Source organism: Artibeus jamaicensis, unplaced genomic scaffold (genome assembly GCF_021234435.1).
Source record: "Artibeus jamaicensis isolate MK-2021 breed Jamaican fruit bat unplaced genomic scaffold, CSHL_Jam_final contig_196, whole genome shotgun sequence".
In the NCBI taxonomy this organism is placed as follows: domain Eukaryota; kingdom Metazoa; phylum Chordata; class Mammalia; order Chiroptera; family Phyllostomidae; genus Artibeus; species Artibeus jamaicensis.
In genome coordinates, this window is record NW_026521401.1 from 3336290 (window position 1) to 3360641 (window position 24352).

General features: G+C 45.2%; 1 non-coding gene across 1 annotated transcript; it reads left to right on the forward strand.

The window, feature by feature from the left end:
• Positions 1-16050: 16050 nt before the first annotated feature.
• LOC119050813 (small nucleolar RNA SNORA21) lies at positions 16051-16187 on the forward strand. Its single transcript, XR_005082813.1, has one exon. It is a non-coding gene; the product is annotated as a small nucleolar RNA SNORA21 (small nucleolar RNA).
• The last annotated feature ends 8165 nt before the right edge of the window (positions 16188-24352 follow it).

Genomic DNA, 24352 nt, shown 5'->3' on the forward strand with positions numbered 1-24352 from the left:
TCCTTTCTCTTTCCTAGCAGATCATGAAGTTCTTGAAGACATAGACTGATTTTTTTTTCTCAATTCTCAGTACAAAGAAGATGCTAAGAATATGTTTGTGGTAGTGGAAACTTTGTCTTCTCCCAATACCTACTTCACACACACATACGCACAAGATCTGATGTGAGAATAGATGCAACAAGAAAGAAATGGTAAAGCACTTTTTAAAAGCATTTCACATATGTTATTTCAATGTTTATCACAAACCCATGAGGAAGATGTTATGGCCACATTACACAGGTGAAGAAACTGAAGTTTGCACTAGTGAAAGTCTCACTCCAGGTTTCACAGCTAGAAAACAGGAAGCCCAGGACTAGAATTTGGGTTTCCTTAGGGCAAAGCACTCTCCCTGTATCCCACTGCCCCGACCCACCCAGAATTAATACCACCAACAAGTAACAGCATTGACTTTTTCAAAGGAAGAGCACTGGCAAGTAAGCCTGTTTGCTCCTGCTATTTGATTCCTCTGCTGCTCCTCTGCCCCTGCTCAGAAAGCTCTAGCCCTCTCCTGCCTCCCTCTCTTCTGACCACATATTATATCTATGACATCCACTGGGTACCTATTTAAATGTTTTCTTTTGTTTGTCATATATATATATATCTGGTTGCTCCAAAAGATTCTTGAGGGTCCAGACCATGCCTCCTGTGCCTCTATACTCCCTACAACACTCAAGTGCTGGTGTCATAGTAGGGCTTCAATAAATATTCATCTGATGGGTGGATGATGCCAGCAACTGGCCACTGGACCAGGTCTAGGAATATATAGAAGGGGAAAAAATCCTGAAAGAAGAAAATAACATTTGTGAGTGCTTAACATCACTATTTATGAAGCATTTTCATACATATGATATCTTGATCATGCTTTGATCCAGTTGACAAAACTTCCCCAAATGCCTACTAATTACTGTGCCAATTAACAGAGCTGTGTTAGAGATTGACTCATCACAACCCTGAGCCAGGTGAGCCAGGTAGTATTCCCACTTAAAGAAAACTGAAGCCCAGAGGGGCTCAGCTCTGGCATGAAAGAATCCCAGGGCCTAGGCTAACACTTGATCCATAGAATTAGGATTTAATTTCCTCTACCCTCTCCAGGGTTCTGTGGGTATAACATGAGCTACAAGGCAAAAGGGCCATTTCTCAAAGAGAATGCTTGTTATAAGGAAGGGCCCACCCCATTTATGTGGATCAGCCTCCTATTACATACATGGCAAGACACATGGGCTTGTTATAATTTGTTTGGCACAATGCCCAGTTTCTAGTAGGTCCAGAACACAATGTTAGTAGGGACGATGGCTGTGTTGCAAAGTATCTCTTAAATGTGGTACAAAGTAAATTCAAGTATATTTGGCATGTCCTGTGGAACAGCACAGTGCCCCCCTGGGTGTGGCTTTGACGCATTCCCCCAGGGTAGATTACAAATTGGGATGCGGAGCCGGAGCCGAGCTCCAGATAGCCATGAGTTCTGGGTGATATCCTGGAGTGAGTGAGAAGTGGATGGAGGCCGGTGGCTCTTGGGTAGAATCCAGCGGCTCCCTCTACTGGAGAACTGGGAAAACCACCGGGTATTTCTCTCTATCTGCGAGTCACAGATGTGTCAGGGAGTGTCATCAGAAGGGCTGGCAAGGTATAGGTGTGTGAGGATGACTGTGGCGCAGTGCGGCTGTGCCAGCACCACGAGGGCCTGTTTTGGAATCACAGGGTGCACACACACAATCACATCTTGTAATACAATTTGGGGGGGTACTGGGGAGAGGGGGCAGTGCTAGGGCTGCTGATTGTCTGAGATTATTTCCTATGGTGACTAGGACATAAGGATCTTCAGCTGGTACTCCTCACTGACCTCGAGCTGGTGGGAGGAATTCAGGACTGGAAGGGATTCGGATCCTGGAAAGGGGCTCCATCCCCTCAAGTAACTAGGATTCAAGACAGGGTTAACTTTGAGAGCCACAGTGACTTCAATCATTGGTTCAGGGCACTGTCAGTCAGTATTCTGGGGGCAGGTTTTGCGGGGGAGCCTTTGGACTTCCAGACGCGCCTCACTTGTCCCTCCACCCCCACATCATTTCACTTTGGGATGCACCCACAGCCCCATCTTGATAAAGACAAACTTCCTGGGCCTGGAGGAGGACCTTCCGGGCATTCTGGCTTTCCCACTCACGCCAGCGGCCTGGCTGCTTGATAGATGGTGATTATTATATAATAGACCTTACGGACAGAACCGTGCCAGCGCTCGGAACAATTTGCTCCTCCTCGAAGCCTGCCCAGGGCCTGGCACAAACCATGCAGAGCCTGCTGCCCAGTTCTACCAGCGCCTGCCACACTGCCTCCAACCCTAGGCAGGACACTTCCTGGGCCACCTTCCCTGGTGGCCCTGGGGCTGTGTGTTGGGATGAGGCTGAGCAGGTCTCAGGGGTGGCCAGCAGAGTTTGGTTTTACTAGCACCTCTCCAGGATTCTGAGACCCACTCGGCCCTTCCAACCTGAACTTGGAACTTAGGAGCCAGTAGAGATGGGGACAGGGAGTGCAGGGGACTGGGTGGGAAAGGGAAAGAAGTTTGGAAAAGATGCCGGGGCAGGAAGGGGAGGCTGGGAGAGGGGGCCGCAGGGGCAGTGGGGGAAGGACTCTTATCCTGACAGGGCTCCCGCCTTCCGCGGCTGGAGGGTTTGGAAAAACTGAGTAGGCAGCCAAGGCTTGGCTGGAAATCCTGCAGCCCACCCTCTTGGGGACGTGAAGCTGGAGGGCGGGGTGGGGAGGGTCAGGGAATAGAGCACGACCCCTGGGGAGGGCGGGGCCTCTTTTGAAGCTGCCCCCCCCACCCCCCACCCCCGGAGATGGGTCCCTTTAGAGGGGGTTCCTAGCGCTGTCTCCCGGCAGTTAGTTTCCCTCTCCTTCTCTACCCCTCCCCTTCCACTTCCTTCGTCCAAGCTCCAGTCTTGAAGATTTCGGGCAGACTTAACTCCTTAAGTGCCAGTCACTTAAGAGGAATAAGGTGATTAGGCTGAGAGGGAGGGTAGAGAGAAAGGACTCCGGACCCCATGCTCACCCACAGTTTAATACCTTGTAGCCCAGAACGCAATCTCGGTACTCGGGCTGGTCAGGGCCCTGGAAGGCTCTACCTGTACTTGACGAGCAACACACAAAACCAGGCACCTGAGAGGTGCGTGACCCAGTCCTTTCTCTTGCCAAATAGTAGCTGTGTCTCTCAGTCCACTCTTTGGCCACACCCCCAACACCACCAGAATTACTAGTTTTTGCAAAGGGGCTTGAAAGATGGAAGGCTGAGGGGAACCCGGAAGTATGGGTTCTGTGGTTGCCACAGCGTTCTCAATATCCTGCCAGTGAGGCCCAGCGCTAGTAAACCAAGCCTTTCTTGCCTCTGAGGGCCTTCTTAACCCATGTGCAGGCAGGAGCAGGGGTTAGCTACCAAAGGGAGTAAGGTAGTGCTAGCTAACACCAGCTTCGAGCTAGGATAAGGGCAACAATGAATAGGAATGAAAACTTCATCTCCACCCTAGCCCCTCTCCTCTGCAACACCCCCTCCACCATCAGATTTGCTCTCCCATCATGCTATGAATGACTGCCTGGGGGAAGTACCTCAGACTAGGCAGGAGAGGGTTAACTTTGCTACCAGGCTCTAGAATCAGTTCAGTTTTGACACTGCCCTTACTGGCCCTCAGGTGTGGGTGGGTGGGGAATTGGAGGGAGACTGACCCTAGGACTGTGTCGTCCCCCCCCCCCCCCCGTGGCCAGATATGGCTTAGCAGTCTCTTGTAAAAGCTAGCTCAATTGGAAATTGGTGGAAAGACTTTGGAGACAGCTCCAGTATTCCTGCAGCACCTTCTGAAAGAAAGAAACCTATGGATTGGTTGATGAAATGAGGGAGCTCCCACAATCCTGGCCATGCCATCCCCATTCAGCAGGCTGCTTCAGCCACTTCCAGATCCTTAATGATCTGGTGACTAAGTGACTCTACTAGTGGGTCGCAGATGGCCAGACACCTGGAGGAAAGAGAAAAACAGAAGACAGGGGCCCCAACCTTTCAACCTAATAGAGGGGTCAATAGAAGGAAGCTGACCCTCACCTTCTATGTTCCCTAACCAAGGACACTTAAGAGTAAATTGTTTACACTTCTCCTCCCCAACCAGAGGGTAAGTAGCTTAAATCACCCTTATTCAGGGAGATAGATAGCAGAAATCCGTTAGTGCTATTTGTGCCAACCACACCCAAGGATGGATGAAATTAAGGGAATAAATCTCATTTTGGTGCATCAGCATAAAGTTAATGATATATCTGTTGAGTTCCTCCCCTAAGATCTTCCCTAAACTCATAGCCTTTAAAGCCCTCAAGAGGAAGGACCCAGGGCCCACTCTACCTCTCTTCTTCTCCCTTCCCTGAGCATGCCATGCCTTTCTTCTCTCTCAGGCATGCATGTCCTAAACTCTAAGTGTCCCTGCATGATTCTCCTGGTTAGAGGAGTAATGGGCAGTGAGAGCTTATCCTGGGCTAAACCCCTGAACTTTTTCCAAGGCCCCTTTTCTCTGACTTTTCAGTGAGCCAAAGCAGCCCCACTCTGGCTCTCTCCTGTTGCTTCCTTTCCATGCACTTCCTTGTTTCACTGTCCCCAGCTTTAATAAACATACTCTCAAAGTCACCTGGACTCATGTTGTGAAATATTTTCTATATGAAGTCAAGAACCCACATACTATGGGCCAGCCAGAGGCAGACCCACTCCCCTACTCCATTCCTGTTCCATAACATTACCAGCTATACCCCCTCAGCTTCCTTCTCCTCCATCCAAGCTGCCCTCTGGGTTTCTCCCCATAAAAATGAAATTGAAAAAGCCAGTGTTCAAGTGCTGCCTGTCATCTACCAGACCTAATAAGCAGAGACAGAGATTGAATCTTTATGGGCGCTTTATTCAGATGGTCCCAATCTGAGAAAATGGCAGGTTTGTACCCCAACAGACCATCTTAAATTCCATTTTAAACGGACCATTTTTATTAGGAGAAGAAAAGTATAGGTAAGGGGTTTGGAATTCAGGGAAAGGTTAGTTAGATAAAGGCTGCAGCATTCATTCATCTGTGTCTTGGGTGGTGGATGTCTCACCCTGGAACACAATGGCTCAGATACTACCTTCATTGCTTGCTGTCTTCCTGAGGCACAAAGGTGGGACTGCTTATGATCCTGAAGTCAGGGTGGGTCATACCTTCAGTTCCTGAAACAATAGCTTTTTGCATACATTGATTAGTAGGCTTATTAGCTATTACCTGAAACTAAAATTTTCCAACATTTGAGTCCCCCATCAAAATACCCCTCTTGAGGGATTCTAGGTGCTCATAACCACTCCCTCTTATCCCCAGCAGGGCTGAGATTCATTCTTACCTCTAGCCAGAAATCCCACGATCTTAAAGGGTTCCTTTCTTCTTTTTTTAAAACTACCTTACTTCTCTCCATCTCCCCATTTCCCATTATCTAAGACTTTCTTTTGCATAGGCAGGTTATCCAATTAAGGACAATCCTACCCTTGTCGACTGTGATATCTGAATCAATATTTGCTGTTTCCTTCCTTTGTCAAAAAAATTATTTATTTTTAGACAGAGGGGAAGGGATGGAGAGAGGGAGAGAAACATCAATGTGTGGTTGCCTCTACTGGGGACCTGGCCTGCAACCCAGGCATGTGCCCTAACTGGGAATCGAACTGGTGACCCTTTGGTTTGCAGTCCAACACTCAATCCACTGAGCCACACCAGCCAGGGATGTTTCTGTCCTTTTTTATTATCTTTTTATTTTTAGAGGGAGAGAAACATTGATGTGAGAGAAACATTTATCAGTTGCCTCTCCTATACATCCCAACAAGGATGGAACCTGCAACCTAGGCATGTGCCCTGATTGGGAATGAACAGGTGACCTTTCATTTTGCAGGACAATGCTGAACTAACTGAGCCCTGGGTCAGGGCTCCAGGAATCCTTTCTAACCAATCCTACCTACTTATTTATTCAGCAACTATTTAATGAGGAACTATTATGTGCTGGGGCACTGGACTAAACAAAAGATATATACTGGTAAATAAGACAGATATGGTCCTTGCTCTCATAGAGCCTACAGCCCAGTTGGAGACAGATAACAAGTGACTAGGCAATTTCAGTTCAGTGTCATGAAGGCTTGGGGAGCACTTTGGAAACATCTATCCTGAGCTTGGGAGTCTGAGAAAGTTTCCTACAGGGACAACATCTGAGCTGGGACTCATTCCCTAAGGTATGGCTCTCCCTGGGTATAGTACATCTCACTAGATGTCTAAAGACCAGGATCCCAGCAAGGATTCTTGACCAGATGTTATAAAAGATCTCTAAGGATACACTCTCAAACAATACATTTTCAATAAACTCTCCCAAGTTCCAGAAGAAAGAAAACTGGCCTGAGAGTCAAGTGTGTGACCTTGGCCTATACACAGCCTGTCTGTGGGCCTTAGTGTCTCCAAATGTAAAACAAGAGGGCTGGATGAGTTTAACTTCAGGCTCTTTTTTATCAGGAAAATATTAAATAGATAGCTTAAATAGCAGGCTTGGTTTGTTTAGAGAAAAACACTAACTTAACTCCAGTCTGCATGGGGAGGGAGGGCAGAGTCCATACGCCCAGGAGAGGCTATCAGAGGTGAGGTCCTAGAGAAAGTGGCAAAAGTCACCTTCTAGTCCTCACTTCTCTTGCCATCAACTGAAGGCAAGAGCCTTTCTGAGATTTTGCTGAGAAGGGCAAGCATCAGGGGACAGCACTCACAGAATATATTCAGTTACTGTATTAACTTGCTTTTATATGTAGCACGATAGCACTTTTAAGATATAAAATGTACCCTGGCTGAGTAGCTCATTTGGTTAGAGCTTTGTCCTAATATGCCAAGGTTGCTGGTTCCATCCCTGATCAGGATGAAACTGGAAAAGACACAGGAGTTTGGGCTGCCTGTCACTAGTAAACCCAATAAGCAATGACAGCAATTGAATCTTTATGGGCAGTTTATTCAAATGGCCATCAATCTGAGAAGATGGTGGGTTCATGCCCTAACAGACCATCTTATCTTTTCTTTCCTGGCCAAGTTTTTATAGCAGGGAATAAACAAGGTGCAATGAGGGATTTTGAAATTCAGGGAGGGTCAGGTAGAAGAAGCTGCAACATTCCTGTCCTGGACTGTTAGCTGTTCCCAGGGGCAGGTGGTCCTTTGCCCCTCCCTAAAACATAATGACCTGGATGCCTCCAGTTGTCCCCAGGTGGTAATCTCTAGCAGTGCCCCAGGAGGTCAGCTGTTTTCCCAGGAGCCAGGGTGGGCCTTATCCTGGAAAGCTTTAATGTATACATTACTTGTTAGGCTTATAATTGCCATATTTTTTCAGACCATAAGACACACCTAGGTTTTAAAGGAGGAAAATAGGAAAAAAAATTTTTGAAGCGAAGAATGTGAAATATTTAATAACATAAATAACATAATATTTCACCAATGTAAATGTAAACAGAACTCAACAGCAGCATTAACAACCATTATTCCTCCCAAATTTGGGGGGGAGGAGTGTATCTTATAGTCCAAAAAATAACAGTATTTACCTTAAACTAAAATTTTTCAGCTCTTATGTCCCCCATCATGGGCACACATAAGAATCTACCAATGAACGTATAAATTGGAACAATGAAATTGATGTTTCTCTCTTCCCACCAGCTTCCTGTCTTTCTCTCTCTCTCTCTCAAATCGATTTTTTTTTTAAGAGAGAGAATGTTCAGCACTGGCCAGGTGGCTCAGTTGGTTGGAGTGTCGTCCCATACACCTAAAACTTGCAGGTTCAGTCCCCAGTTTTGACAAGTATGGGAGGCGACCAATCAATGTTTTTCTCTTTCCCTTCCTCTCTCTCTAAAATTCATAAACATATCCCCAGGTGAAGATTTAAAAAAAGAGAGAATGTTCACATGGGGAAACTGAGGCTCATAGTGGTAAAAAGGACTTGCCTAAAATCATGCAGCTTGTGAGTGACAGCTGAAAGAGATACCCAGGTCTCCTAATTCCTAGCCCAGACCCCATGACACTGCAGCACTTACTTCCAACTTTCCACTGGACTTCTTCCTGCATCTGGCTCACTTACCTGTGAAACTACAAGATATGGAAAGGCAGACTTGGCCTCTTTATCTAGTGCAGGGCTCTAAACAGAGGGATGCGCAGCACCCCCCAGTCTCTCAGGCACCCTGTCCTCCCTAATCATGACCCTATTTGTATGCATGTAGCTATCTGGCTAAATCTAAAAAAGCATCCCTGGATTGTGGACAAAATCCTGGGCCAGACATAGTCCCAGTCCTGGTCAGACCTAAAACCTGCTCTACAACTTCAAGCAAGCTGATTTACTTCCCTGGGCCTCATTTTCACCTCTGTCTAGACCAATAACCAATTCTAATTCTAATTCTTAGGGTATTTGTAACTTGAAGTTCCAGATTACTAAATGTTTTTAAAAGATATAACTCCAAGTAAGGGGGAAAGCTTAATGTTTTGGTCTTTTTGCAGGATCCCACAGCCTCAGGACCACATGTGATGTATCTGCAGGGACTGGGTATAGCTAAATGGGGTGCCTATACCCTTGGTGCCATGATATATTCTGTGAGAATATATGACCAGAATATATTCTGGGGTTCTGCAACCCATATACCAAATATCAATCCCAATTCCTTCAAAAAGGAATCCCAATTTCTTACTTGTATCCCTTGAAGGTGATCCAATTAGTACCCACAGCACCACTTGTTAAAATTCCCTTTCCTCTTCTATTCTGCTACAACTTGCAGCAGTTGAGTTATTCTCTGCAAACCCTAAATCAGCTGTTCTCTCTGCCCTCTCTCTGTACTCTGTAATCAACAGAGCTTTCTCTATCTTTACCCACTCTCGTCTTCTGATTAAGTGGATTGCTTCAGCCTCTCAGGTTTCATCATTTTCTTTTTTTCTTTACTCATTACCCAGATTCTCCCTAATACACAAGATTGTTGCCCAATCTCCTGCCTCTTTAGTCCCATTTCTCACCTTCTATTCTCCCAGTTCTCTATTACGGAAACCCTGGAGCTGAGTAGGCCAAGACAAGATTTCCAACAACAGGTGAAGGATAAAATTATCTTGGGGATGAGAGGAGGTGGGGCAGAGGGAGGCTGAGAACAGTCAATGAGTAATGTTTTTATCCTATAACACACAATACAGGTAATTATCTGCCCTGAAGGCACTCATAAGATGGGGGACAAGTGAAGAACAATAAAAGATGATAATTAAAAGATGTGGACTTAATGCAATCACTGCAGGTTGCACTTTCAGATAGACCCAGTAGAGAAAGAAGAAACAGACCTCAGTTACAGGGAGCACAGAGAGCTTGGTGATGGACACAGAAAGAGCAAATGCAGGAGGAATCACAGATGTTGGTGGGATAGGGTCTTAAAGACCATCTACCTAGTTCAAATTCTTTCTGATGCTCAACTCCTTGCCAACACCCATTTTTAAAAAGATTTTATTTATGTTTAGCCCTGGCTGGTGTAGCTCAGTGGGTTGAGCACAGGCCTGTCAGGCAAGGGGTTGCTGGTTCTATTCCCGGTTGGGGCACATGCCTGGATTGCCAGGTCAGGTCCCCAGTTGGGGACACATAAGAGGCAACAACACATTGATGTTTCTCTCCCAGTCTTTCTCCTTCCATTCTCCTCTCCCTAATAAATAAGTAAAATATATTTTTTAAGATTTTATTTATGTTTAGAGAAAGGGGAAGAGAAGGAAAAAGAGGGAGAGAAACATAGATTGGTTGCCTCTTGCATGTTCCCTCCCAGTTTACCTGGCCTACAACCCAGGCATGTGCCCTGACTAGAAATCAGACTGGTGACTTTTGGTTTGTAGGCTGGCACTCAATCCACTGAGCCACACCAGCCGGGGCTGTTAGCATCTTCTTGAACACCCCCAGTAATGGGGTCCTTCCCAGCTCCTAAGACGGACCATGCCATCATGAACATCTGTTTTTCCTACCTTTAAGCAGAATCCTATTTGCTAGTAGTTTCCACTTATTGTAAACTTGAAAAGGGACTGACAGGAGGAAAGCTGCAGAGTGAGATTTCAACAGAAGCAGGCAGGAACAAGTGGAAAACAAGAAAGAGAAACTGAGAGATGAAGAGAAAGCTGAGTGCAACAAGCATGTAGGAATACAGACTGATAGAGGAAAAACAGAGATTGTGGCACTGGAGGCAGGGTGCAGAAAAAAAAAAGATTTTCAGGAGAAATGGATGAAGTGCAACTGAGAAAACTGTTTCCATGGTGATGAGTCCGGAGAAGGGAGTAGAAATAGAAAATAGATTATGAGTTGGGGGAGAGGAGAAGGGGTTGTTCAAGACCCAGAGACAGTGCCCCCACTCCAGGCCCTCCCCACCAGACCTCTTTCTACCCATGAGGAATACCTTTTCTAGAGGCCTCCCCAAGGCTGGACCAAGGAGTATACTGAGAAAAGCATTGGAAGGGACCAAGTCTCTGGTCCTCCCTCCCTTCCTCTTCTGGCATGGAACAAAACAGATCTGTACCCTCAACATGCCTCATTGGCTCTGGGAGAGCTCTCTCCACCATTAGTTTCTCTTTCTTTCTCTTCATCACAGGCTCAAAGTGAAGAGAAGGGAAGGAACTTGTTTTAAGCACCAACTATGTGCCAAACACTGTGTTGGCACTTTGTACCTTGTGTCATTTATTCCTCACACAGCCCTGAGGTAGGTTTACCACCTCCATTTATAGACAGGAAACTTGATCTCAGAATCAAGGTCCCAAGCTGGAAGGTAGCAGTCAGAGCTGGTGTGTATCACTGGCTCATCTGCTGCAAAGCCATTTACTTTCCTCCCAACCCTTTGCCTACTTGTAGAGCCTGTTTCCCATTCCCTGGCTTCTCCTGCATCCTCAAAACAGGATGAGTGGAATGGGAGCTGCTGGCAAATGGACTCTTACTCCTTTCCCAGAGAGAACTGGGGAGACTTGAGATACATATGCCACAGACAGTGAAACTGGGCTAAATAGTAGGCACAGGGGAGCTCAGGGCTGGGGATGGAGGGAGGAAGGACTGAGGTGGAGAGGACCCTGGTGGGTTTTAGAATCTCAGAAGCCTGGACATTTCTGGCAGAGCTGAAGAAAAACTTCCAGCAAGAACATGTCAGGAGCTGGTGAACCATCAGCACTCACTGAGTTAGTGAGTGGAGTGACCGGAGGTTTGGATTTGATTGCAGATCCCTGAAAGTGGAGGTGGCTGAAGGGGGAAGTGGCTTCCCTCCTCTTCCCCAAGGACTTTTGTACAAAGCAGTTTTGTAAAGGGCGCCATATCTGATTTGCATATCAAACAGGGCCCGAGGAGGTGGAAGAAGGCAGAGTTCAAGCACTGGGTGTGGTCTTAGATAGCTGTGCCAAGACCAATCGCCCCCAACCAGAGTGTGAGGTAGGATTCCAAAGGGTCTGGCCCCATTCCATTATAACTTGCTCTTCCTCCCAGTGGTGACCTTAAAACATCCCCCTGTTCTTTCTAGGGACTGGCTGAGCCACACCTGAACCTGGAACTCGTGTGTGTGTGTGTGTGTGTGTGTGTGTGTGTGTGTGTGTGTGTGTGTGTTGTTAGGGGAAGGGCTGTCAGAAATGGCTAGACAAGGCTAAAAGGTCACAATTTTGTTTGGTCCCTTATCCACTGAGCTCAAGAGATCCCAGGTGCCTACCCCACACTTCTGTAGAGGTTGGATAGAAGGGAAGGCCGATCCATATAAGCTCACTTCTTCTGTGGCTTCAATTCACATCTCTAAAGACCACAAATATCCCAGGAAGGCCTTCCTAACCCTCCTTCCCTGTGCCCATCATTAGTTCCTACAAACAACCCAGGAAGGGACCCAACCCCAACCAAAAGCATCTAAAGAAATGCAAGGCAGTCCTGGCCAAGTAGCTCTGTTGGTTAGAGCATTGTCCCAATATCCCAAGGTTGTGGGTTCGATCCTGGATCAGGGCACATACAAGAATCAACCAATGAATAATTAAGTAGAACAACAAATTAATGTCTCTCTCCTGCTCACTAAAATCAATCAATAAAAACTTTTAAAAACTATCAAGAACTGCAGGAGAAGAGAAAAAAAACTCTCCCTACACTCTTCCTCCACACCTGCTCTCCCCAGACTATCTGCTATCAGCCCTTCAATGAATTCTGGATCCCATTCTACCCAGACTTTCAGTCCTACAATACCCTCTTGCCCAACCTAATCCCACTCATTCCCACATCTTCATTCCCAGATTGTAGCAATCTCATTACTCCTACTGGCCAAATCCAAAAAGCACATTCCAAATCTCTTCCCTCCCTTGAGCATCAGTGTGTTGATGAAAGTGCTCCTAGAAGTATTCTTTCCATAGACGGGGTACCAGTCCCTGATAACTCTTCCATTTTCTTTTAGGGAAGTTATCAGTGTGCTTTGCAGGCTGCTCTTTGCTTTTGCCCATGAATGCTGGTGTCCCAGGCTCTGTCCTTGACCTTGTCTTCTCATTTGGCATACACTCCTCTCTAAGGCTGCTGGTGTCACAGCTATGCTGACAACCTTCATGAGTTCCAGACCAGGCAACCAACCACCTACCACCTACCACACCTCCACCTGGGTGTTCTTCAGGGACTCAATTCAGCAAGTTCAAAACTGAAAGATTTCCACCCTTTCCCCACAAATCTGCTCCTCCTATCTCCACTGCATACCCCGAAGCTAGTCCAGTGCCAGCAGCCATCCATCCAGTTGCCCAAGCCAGGACCTGGAAGGCATCCATAACTCCACTCTCCACCCTCTCTACATCTCTCTCCCCCAAAACTATCATCCTAAAATCGCTTTATCATCTTTTGCCTAGAATCTTTTATCTCAACGGCATGTCAAGAGATATCTAAAATGTCTCTCAGCTGTTCACCCAACCCACTGCAGCAAAAATCATCTTTATAAGCACAAATTTTATCATGCCATTCTCTAGTTTAAAATACTTCAAGAGCTTCCTTTTATCCTTAGGGTAAAAATTAGAATCCTTGCCCTGGCTAATGTGGCTCAGTGGATTGAGTGCTGGCTGGCCTGCGAACCAAAGGGTCATCGGTTCGATTCCCAGTCAGGGCACATGCTTGGGTTGTGGGCCAGGGCCCCAGTGGGGGTTGTGTGAGAGGCAACCACACATTGATGTTTCTCTCCTTCTCTTCCTCCCTTCCTTCCCCTCTCTCTAAAAATAAATAAAACCTTTTAAAAAAATTAGAATCCTTAAAGGGGGTTACAGAGCTCTTCATCTGATCCTAACTGCTTCCGTGACTTCCTTAAATACTACTCCAAGTCTCCAGTGGGTCCATTCTCTAACCTTGAGCTTTTGCAGCTCTCTCACACTAGAACAGTCTCCAGCTCTTCCTCCATCTTCACTCAGCTAATTGTCAGGTCTTCATGTATTCACCACTTCCTCCAGGAAGCCCTTTAGGATTGCCCAAGCCCATGTAAGTTGCCCCTTCAGTGAGGAGCCTCGTTGACAAGTCATCTAACTTCTCTGACCCAGTTTCTTCACTGATAAGCTGAGGATAATAACAGTACCCATCTCACAGAGGTTGTTATGAAGATTAATCAAGAAAATACAGAGGACTTCCGCCAAGATGGAGGCATAGGTGGATATCCGTGCCTTCTCACACAACCAAGTTTAGAGACAACTAAATATTAGCAATAGAAAACACAGCCAGAACACAGAAAATTGAACTTTTCGGAAGTCTGTTAACAACAAATTCTTCAGTCTGACCGGTAAGGGGCGAAACCAGCAGCTGGTGGAGCGGGGTTGCACAGGAAAACTCGGTCAGATGGACTCAGGCGCTCGGAATCTAGGCGCAGGGTTGGACCTAGTGAGCGACAGCAAGCGACCAAGCGAGCGACCGCAGGGAAACAGCAAGGGAGCAGGGCTGCGGGTTGACTGTGGTTGCGCATTTGTGCACGGATAGACAAGCGAGAGAGTGGGTGATTGGACTGGGACCCAGCGGGTCCCCGTGGCAAGCAGCAGGGAGGGCGCCGCCATTTCCCTGCTCTGACCCCACCTCCACATACAGCGTCATAACCCAGCGACTCTGAGTGGCCCGGCCCAGGTGAACCACCTAAGGCTCTGCTCCTACCCTGCAGTGCAAAACAGCAGAGGGGGCCGCCATTTCCCTGCTCTGACCACGCCCTCACGTACAGCGTCACAATCCAGCAACCTGGGAGTCCAAGGCTCCGTTCCTCACACTTAAAGAGCCAGAACAGACCAAAAATGGCTCAAGAAGAGCTCAAAGCCCCGGAGCCTATAAATTTAAGCAATGAAGAAATAGAAAAACTCTCAGACACACAGTTTAAAACACTGGTCATCAGGATCCTCACAGAACTGGTTGATTATAGCCACAAATTAGACAAATATATGAAGGCGAAACTAATTGAAATGAATGGAATTGCACAGGAAACCAATAGCGATGAAAAGGAAACTGGGACTCAAATCAATGGAGTGGACCAGAAGAAAGCAAATAATGGCCAAACAAAAAAGAGTCAAGAAGCAAGAATTCAAAGAAATGAGGAGAGTCTTAGGAACCTCCAGGACATCTTTAAACGCTCCAACATCCGAATTATAGGGGTACCAGAAGGGGGAAAGGCACAACCACCAGTGGAAAACTTATTTGAACAAATCATAAAGGAGAATTTCCCCAATCTGGCAAAGGAAATAGACTTCCAGGAAATCCAGGAAGCTCAGAGAGTACCCAAGAAGTTGGACCCAAGAAGGAACACACCAAGGCACATCATAATTAAATTAGCCAAAATTAAAATGAAGGAGAGAATCCTAGAAGCAGCAAGAGCTAAGGGGACAGTCACCTACAAAGGAGTCCCCATCAGACTGTCAGCGGATTTCTCAAAAGAGACCTTACAGGCAAGAAGGGGCTGGAAAGAGGTATTCCAAGTCATGAAATCCAAAGACCTACAACCAAGATTGCTCTATCCAGCAAAACTTTCCTTTAGAATGGAAGGACAGATAAAGTGCTTCTCAGATAAGGTCAAATTCAAGGAGTTCATCATCACCAAGCCCTTATTATATGAAATGTTAAAGGGACTTATCTAAGAAAAAGAAGTTAAAGAAACATGAACAGTGAAAGGACAACAAACTCACAGTTATTAACAACCACACCTAAAACGAAAGCAAACTAAAAGGACAGCTAGATCAGGAGTGGAAACATAGAAATGAAGATCTCAAGGAGGGTTAGCAACAGGGGAGTGGGAGGAGGAGAAGGGGGGAGAAGGTACAGAAAATAAGTAGCATAGACAGTAGATAGAAAATAGATGGGGGGGCAAGAATAGTATGGGAAATATAGAATCTACAGAACTTGAGACACATGGTCATAAACTAAAGGGTGGGTAATGGTGGGGACGGGGGGTAGGGTGGAGGGGAATGAAAGGGGGAATAGAACAACTGTAACAGCATAATCAATAAAAAAATTTAAAAAAAAAAGAAAAGTGGAATTTGGAAGTGGTAGGTTGAGAAGGGGACATGTCAGAAGTGGGAAAGTTGACTGAGGTTAAGAGTGGTCAAGCCCTGGCAAAATCTACAAGCAGTGATCTTGTTTCCTGACCTCATGATAAAAGTATGCCAGCGGCCTTCCATGGAGTTACGTTGTGTTCATTACCCATTAAAAAGTGTTTTTAATGTGAAAACAAAACAAAACAAAATACAGCCCTGGCTGGTGTGCCGGCCTACACACTGAAAGGTCACCTATTTGTGGGCCAGATCTCTGTTGGTAGGTAATGTGGGAGAAGAAACCAATCTATGTATCGATCACACATTGATGTTTCTCTCCCTCTCTTTCTCTCTTCCTTCCCTTCTCTCTAAAAATAAATAAATACAACCTTTTTAAAAAGTAGACTTTAAAAAAGTAGAATTAAAAAAAATATGTAAAGAACTTAGCACAGTGCCTGACATGTGGTTAGGACTCAATAAATAATAGCTGTTAGGGCCTCTTTGAAAAGCTCTCATTGGGCCTTTTTGCTAATGACCCACTGAGCTGTCAAGAAAGGGCAAAGTAAAAACACTGCTTTTGGGTGAAGTGGCAGCATGTCGTGTTGTTTCGCTTCAATGGGTGGTGTGACAAGGGGAAAAAAAAAGCTGTTAGTACTTCTACTAAAATCCTAGTGCAATGCAGTAGTGAATTCTACAGTATCTCCCACTAACTAGACCATAATTTCAGGAAGATAATTTCATTCACCTGTGAATCCAACACTTAACACAGTGACTAGTATAAAGGCATTTAATAAACACTTATTGAAAAAGTTCATTCATGTTAATTGCAGCCATCATTATTTCTTGTATGGATTATCTCTCCCCCAGGCCTACAAGGAGACTTAACTATCCCACAGTCAAGTCTCCACTTACTCTTACAGCAACCTCCCTACAACCAAACTGAACTATGCCACTTCTCTGCTTAAACTCTGTCAGAGGCTCTCGATGACTATGGAAAACAGGGTGGGCCAGGTCTTCACAGGGCAATTGCTCCTTCACTTCCACACCCCACCCATTTCATTGCAATACTTTCTTTCCAGGCTCAGCCCACCGGATACAATGAACCCCATACTGCTTCTATAACTCTCCAGCCTCTATCCCCTTAGCCCCAAATGTTACCGAACAGTAAGTAGGGTTCTGCTGCCTGCTGCTGCCCTCTAGGCAAAATTCTGGAGGCAAAGGTTTGTTGATAAAGGAAAGGAGTCTTTATTCAAAAGCTATCCAATTTTGGAGTAACAGCTTTCCACTGCATTAATCACTTAAGCCTATCAATTAAGGCTAAACTCTTTAACTCCTGAGTTTCCCTATCAGTCCCCTAGTTAGTTTTTAATTATCTTATTTCTATAGGATTAGTTTACAAGTTAAACAACATAAGACAAAAGCTACATAATTTTGGAATAATGGCAGTCTTCTGCCTCAGAGCCTATCCCCTCTAGAGTACCCAAAGAAGAAGAACCTTACCACCCTCTGCCAGGCCAGCCAGATTCAAAACTGCATCCGTAGTTTCTTCTCCCACTCACATGCCATCCAATATACCATCCTTTGGGAAACGCAGGCAGCCGCGTTTCCTCTTTTCCAAGGAAAAGAGCCCAAGAACCAGTCTCTGCCCTCCTTTTTATCTTAAACTTCTGGCCCATAATTCCAGGAGCTCCAGAGGTGTTACGCTTCTCAGTCAATTCCATCCTAAACTGTTTATCATTGCTATGGGGCAACCTTCTCCTACAGTGCCTCCCTACTCCTGCCCAGTGATCTCATCATATCTCTCTGTATCACAACTATCCTTTCTCATTGCTCATCTAGCAAAAAACCTACTCCCCTTGCAACATCCTGTCCCTGGAGACCCCCACTGGCAAAGCTAGCCTTGAAGATGTATGTTGTTTGGTTCATAAAATGCATTTTTATAATGTATGTCAGGTTAAATTTGAAAATAAGAATACTTTACCTAAAAATTCAGATTTCTGGCTTTCTTGAAAAAGCTAGAAGGTGTGGCTGCACTAGGTTCCTCTTTCTACCAGGTAACCCCTCCAGCACTGCATGGGTGGCTCCTTCAACAGACCTCATGCTGCCTCACTCCCTCCAGCTGGCCTCATTTTCACCCACCTCCTTTTACTAACTTTGTTCTCAGCCTGGCCCCTTGAGAGACCAGGGTCCAAAGTCGCCATTGTCTCACAAGAGATTTTGATCCATCCAGCTGCAATGATGACCCTGGCTTTCTGTCCTCAGCAGTAATGTAGATGGCCACCACTCTATGGCCTGGCCCATCTACACTCACCTGCTCTTCCACTTCTGTTTATTCTGCTTTGACCTCACTGAATACCCCCACCCCTTGGTGCTCTGCCCCCTCTCACATCTATCATTCCTTTTCATAACTATCCTAGATCTTATTTTCCATCCCTTCACCCTTGCTGATACCCTCAACTTCCCATATCTTGAAAACCCTCCCTAACTCTGAGTCAGTACAACCTGACAATTTTATAATTTCTGCACCCAAACTGTTGTGTAATTTGAAAAACTCCGAAAATATCGAGGTCAGTGTGATGGCTAATTTTATATGTCAACTTGACTGGACCATGGTGCCCAGATATTTGGTCAAATATTATTCTGGATGTATCTGGAAGGTGTTTTGGATGAGGTTAACATTTAAGTCAGTGGACTTTGAGTAAAGCAGATTACCCCCAGAGTCTAGGTAGGTCTCATCCAATCAGTTAAAGGCCGTAATAGAACGAAGACTGACCTCTCCCCATTCCCCACCAAGAAAGAAGGAATTCTGCCAGCAGACCGCTTTTGCACTTGAACTGCAACTCTCCTTGTGTCTCCAGCCTGCTGGCCTCCCCCGCCATATTTTGGATTTCTCAACCGTCCACAATTGCATGAGCCAATTCCTTAAAATAAATCTCTCTATAAATACATATCCTGTTGGTTCTATTTCTCTGGAGAATCCAGTCAGTGCCCCTAAAGACCAGCTATCCTTGAGAATCTTGGTAGCTGCACCCTCCTCTCCCAACAACAGCAATTTCAAATTCTCCTCTCACCCCTGTTCAGCCCCCAAACCTTTGAGTTTCCTACTTCTCAGAGAAAGCAGAGGCTTTCAGGATGGAACTCTATTAACTTACTCCTTCTATCTCCAAGCCTTTCCCACTCAACCTCCCCCCAAAAGTATAACATTTCTCTGTATCATTGCCCTTTTTTCTCTCTGTTGTTCCTGGGACCAAAAGCTAATGCTTCACCTCTAATTTGAACCCCATTTTCTTCCTCCTCCAGAAATCTCTCCATCAATTATACAATCCTCTCTCCTGCATCTTGAACTTTGAAAACAAAATGGATGAGCTTTTTTAGTATCCCAAACTCCCCTCCGGTTAATATCTCCTTTTCTTCCTAGCTAAGCTTTTTCAAAGAACACAGTTCTAACTCTACATCCTCACAGGTAACTGGACTCTCATAGTCTGGCTTCCTCGCCCTCATCTGTCCCTAAGGATATGCATAACCCTCAGGACGCTAAGCCTGGTAGACATTTTTTAGTACTTAGCTTCAAATCATTTGAAACTCTTCATCCACTCCCTTCTGGATTTCCTAATTCTCATTCCTCCTTCATCAGCTCCTCTCCCCTCATCTGTCTTTGAAATTGAGTGTTTCCCAGAATCCTGTCCTTGGTTGTTTTCTCCTTCCCTTCTTCTACTTTCTTCAAGGACTCTTTTCACATTCAAGAATTTAACATTGCTCACCTTCCCTCCCTTTATCCCATACCCACCCTCTGCTCCAGACTCACATATTTAATTATGAAAATGTCCATAGGACATTACAACTTACCTCAGCACTTAGTGATTTATAAAACCATACATTTATTCTAAGAACCAGGAATCTGGGAGAGACTTACCTGGGTGTTTCTGACTCAGGGTCTCATGATATTGCAGCAAAGATGTCTACCAGGACCACAATCACTTGAAGACTTGACTGGGACTGGAAGATATACTTCCAAGCTTGTTTATTTACATGGCTGTTAGCTGGAGGTCTCAGTTCCTCACTGGATGTTGATGGGAGACTTCAATCCCTTGCCATGTAGACTACCCCACAGAGATGTTTCCGTGTCCTCCAGAGTGAGCACTCCAACTTAAAAAAAAATATTTTATTTATTTATTTAGACAGAGGGGAATGGAGGGAGAAAGAGAGGGGGAGAAACATCACTGTGTGGTTGCCTCTTGAGCTCCCCCTACTAAGGACCTGGCCTTCAGCCTAGGCATGTGCCCTGACTTGGAATTGAACAAATGATCCTTTTGTTTGCAGGCTAGCGCTTAATCCACTGAGCCACACCAGCCAGGGCTGGTCTTCTTTTCTTAAATAAGTCCTTTTAACATTTCATATAATACTGGTCTGGTGATGACAAACTTCTTTAGTTTTTTTCTTGTCTGGGAAGCTCTTTAGCAGCCCTTCAATTCTAAATGATAGCTTTGCTGGGTAGAGCAGTGTTGGCTGTGGGTCCCTGCATTTCATGACTTTGAATATTTCTTGCCAACCCCTTCTAGTCTGCAAAGTTTCTTTTGATAAATCAGCTGACAGTCTTATGGAAATTCCCCTGTAGGTAACTAATTTCTATCCTCTTGCTGCTTTTAAGATTCTCTCTTTATCCTTAGCCTTTGGCATTTTAATTATGATGTGTCTTGGAGCAGGCATCTTTGCATCCATCTTGTTTGGTACTCCCTGTGCTTCCTGGACTTGTATGTTTATTTCCTCAATCAAATTAGGGAAGTTTTATTTCATTGATTTTTCAAATAGATTTCCAATTTCTTGCTCTTTCTCTTCTCCTTCTGGCACCCCATATGATGCAAAAGTTGGATTGCTTAAAGTTGTCTCAGAGGCTGCTTACACTAGCCTCATGGTTTTTTTGTTCTTTTTTCTTCTTGTTGTTCTGATTGGTTGTTTTTTGCTTCCTTATATTCCAAATCATTGATTTGATCCTTGGCTTCATCCACTCTACTGTTGTTTCCCTCTAAATTGTTCTTTATTTCAATTAGTGTATCCTTTGTTTCTGACTGGATCTTTTTTATGTTGTTGAGGTCCTCACTAAGTTCCTTGAGCATCCTTATATCCAGTGTTTTGAACTCTGCATTTGATAAATTGCTTATCACCATTTTGTTTAGTTCTTGTTCTAGAATTCTTTCATTTGGGTTCTTTCATGTTTTCTTGTGTCCTTGTTTTGTCAGCCTCCCTGTGTGTGTTTCTATGTATTTAGGTAGAGCTGCTTTGACTCCATGTCTTGGTAGTGTGGCCTAATGTAGTAGGTGTCCTGTAGTGTCCAGTGGCACAGCCTTCTCTATCACCTAAGCTGGGTACCTGAGGTACACCCTTTCTTGTAGTTGAGCCTTGGTTGTTGTTGGAAGGTCAATGCTATGGACTTACGCAGGTCCGCCAGCTTCAAGCACTGGCTATGACCATTGACCACAACCTCCACACTCCATGGAGGATCAGCTGTACAGGGGTAAGGTGGTGGTGCTCAGATATGGTCTATAGCTGTCCACTGCGTGGGCTGGTCCTGGGGTTTCCCAAGGGGTGCAGGTCAAGGTCAGGCCCCACCTGTGTTCTGCCCAGGGCCACCCTGCCTAAGCTGTAAAGCAATCTGATATGGGTTCTACTTGCACTCAGCTTGGAGATTCCCAGGTGAAGTCAAGCTGTGACTCTAGGCTGCCTGCTGCTAGTGCTGAACCCAGGATCACTGAGGCCAACTGTTGCTTGTTTGAGAGGATTAAGGTGTGAAGCATGAGCCAATACCAGCCATTCATATGGAAACGCAGCTTGGGTGGGATCATAAGTTGGATGGTACCAAATCCCTGGAGACTTCCAAGGAGGATCAAAGACTGTTAGCCAGGTTGGTAGAGCCTCAGACATGGCACCAGCTTCCTGGCTTCATGGGCTGAGGTTTTAGGAAAGTTACAACAGCCTCTGCTCACCTTGATGCCAGACACTTCAGTTTATCTCTGTATGCCATTGGTGCCTTTCAATTGCTACCCCTGTGCTGGAGCTCAGAGGGAATAAGTCTATATAGGTGAGTCCATGTGTGGGTTCTTTAAGAGGAATTGCTTGGGGCTCCAGAAGTTTCTTCCACCAACTCAATTCCCAGTTTTTTTTTAATTTATTTTATAAATTATGCCATTACGGTTGTTCTATTTCCCCCTTCATTCCTCTCCACCTGCACACCCCTTCCCCACCATTACCCCCCTTTAGTTTATGACCATGTGTCTCAAGTTCTTTAGATTCTATATTTCCCCTACTATTCTTGCCCTCCTCGTCTATTTTATACCTACTATCTATGCTACTTATTCTCTGTACCTTCTCCCCCCTTCTCCTTCTCCCACTCCCCTGTTGCTAATCTTCCATGTGATCTTCATTTCTATGGTTCTGCTTCTGATCTAGCTGTCCTCTTAGTTTGCTTTTGTTTTAGGTGTGGTTGTTAATAACTGTGAGTTTGCTGTGCTTACACTGTTCATCTTTTTTATCTTCTTTTTCTTAGATAAGTCCCTTTAACATTTCATATAATAAGAGCTTGGTGATGATGAACTCCTTGAATTTGGTCTTATCTGAGAAGCACTTTATCTGCCCTTCCATTCTAAATGAAAGTTTTGCTGGATAGAGCAATCTTGGTTGTAGGTCTTTAGATTTCATGACTTGGAATACTTCTTTCCAGCCCCTTCTTGCCTGTAAGGTCTCTTTTGAGAAATCCACTGACAGTCTGATGGGAAGTCCTTTGTAGGTGACTGTCCCCTTATCTCTTGCTCTTGCTGCTTCTAGGATTCTCTCCTTCATTTTAATCTTGGCTAATGTAATGATGATGTGCCTTGGTGTGTTCCTTCTTGGGTACACCTTCTTGGGGACTCTCTGTGCTTCCTGGATTTCCTGGAAGTCTATTTCCTTTGCCAGATTGGGGAAGTTCTCCTTTATTATTTGTTCAAATAAGTTTTCCTCTCATGGCTGTTTCTCTTCCCCTTCTGGTACCCCTATAATTGGGATGTTGGAGCGTTTAAAGATGTCCTGAAGGTTCCTAAGCCTCTCCTCATTTTTTTTGAATTCTTGTTTCTTCATCCTTTACTGTTTGGTCATTTTTTTCCTCCTTCTATTCCACTCCTTTGATTTGAATCCCAGTTTTCTTTCCATCACTATTAGTTTCCTCTGCTTTCCCTTGATTTCAATTAGTTTAGCCTTCATATGTTCCTCTAACTTGTGACTAAAATCAGCCAATTCTGTGAGCATCCTGATCACCAGTGTTTTGAACTGCGCACCTTAAAGTTTGGCTATTTCTTCATCACTTAGATTTATTGGCTCTGGGGCTCTGAGTTGTTCTTGAGCCATGTTTTGATCTGTTTGTGCCTGTTACATATGAGGAGCAGAGCCTTAGTTGTTCACCAGGGCGGGGGCACCTAGGTCGCTGGTTTGTGATGCTGTATGTGGGAGTGGGGTCAGAGAGGGACAATGGTGGTTCCCTCTGCCGCTTCCTGTCGCTGGGGCCTGCACGGTCCATCTCACTCCACCCTCCTTCACCGGTTTATCTGTGCACAAATGTGTAACCGCAATCAGCCCTCAGTGGGTCACCCACTTCTCCACACCTGGGATCCGCCCACGGCTGCTGGCGCACCTGGGTTTTGGGCCCAGGTTGGTCTGGTGGATCTTTCTTGCCCAACCCCGGTCTGCTGCTGTCTCTGCCCCTCTTACTGGTCTGGCTGAAGGGTTTGTTGTTGTCACACTTCCGTGTAGTTCAATTTTCTGTGGTTTGGCTGTGTTTTTGTTGCTAAAATGATGTTGTTTTTAAACTTTGTTGTGCAAGAAGGTGCAGTGCTTTCACCTACGCCTCCATCTTGGTGGAAGTCCCAATTCCCACTGGGTTTTTTTTTTTAATTGATTATGCTGTTACAGTTGTTCTATTCCCTCCTTCATTCCCCTCCACCCTACCCCCCCATCCCCACCATTACCCCCCCTTTAGTTTATGACCATGTGTCTCAAGTCCTTTAGATTCTATATTTCCCATGCTATTCTTGCCCCCCCCCCATCTATTTTCTATCTACTGTCTATGCTACTTATTTTCTGTACCTTCTCCCCCCTTCTCCTCCTCCCACTCCCCTGTTGCTAACCCTCCTTGAGATCTTCATTTCTATGTTTCCACTCCTGATCTAGCTGTCCTTTTAGTTTGCTTTCGTTTTAGGTGTGGTTGTTAATAACTGTGAGTTTGTTGTCCTTTCACTGTTCATGTTTCTTTAACTTCTTTTTCTTAGATAAGTCCCTTTAACATTTCATATAATAAGGGCTTGGTGATGATGAACTCCTTGAATTTGACCTTATCTGAGAAGCACTTTATCTGTCCTTCCATTCTAAAGGAAAGTTTTGCTGGATAGAGCAATCTTGGTTGTAGGTCTTTGGATTTCATGACTTGGAATACCTCTTTCCAGCCCCTTCTTGCCTGTAAGGTCTCTTTTGAGAAATCCGCTGACAGTCTGATGGGGACTCCTTTGTAGGTGACTGTCCCCTTAGCTCTTGCTGCTTCTAGGATTCTCTCCTTCATTTTAATTTTGGCTAATTTAATTATGATGTGCCTTGGTGTGTTCCTTCTTGGGTCCAACTTCTTGGGTACTCTCTGAGCTTCCTGGATTTCCTGGAAGTCTATTTCCTTTGCCAGATTGGGGAAATTCTCCTTTATGATTTGTTCAAATAAGTTTTCCACTGGTGGTTGTGCCTTTCCCCCTTCTGGTACCCCTATAATTCGGATGTTGGAGCGTTTA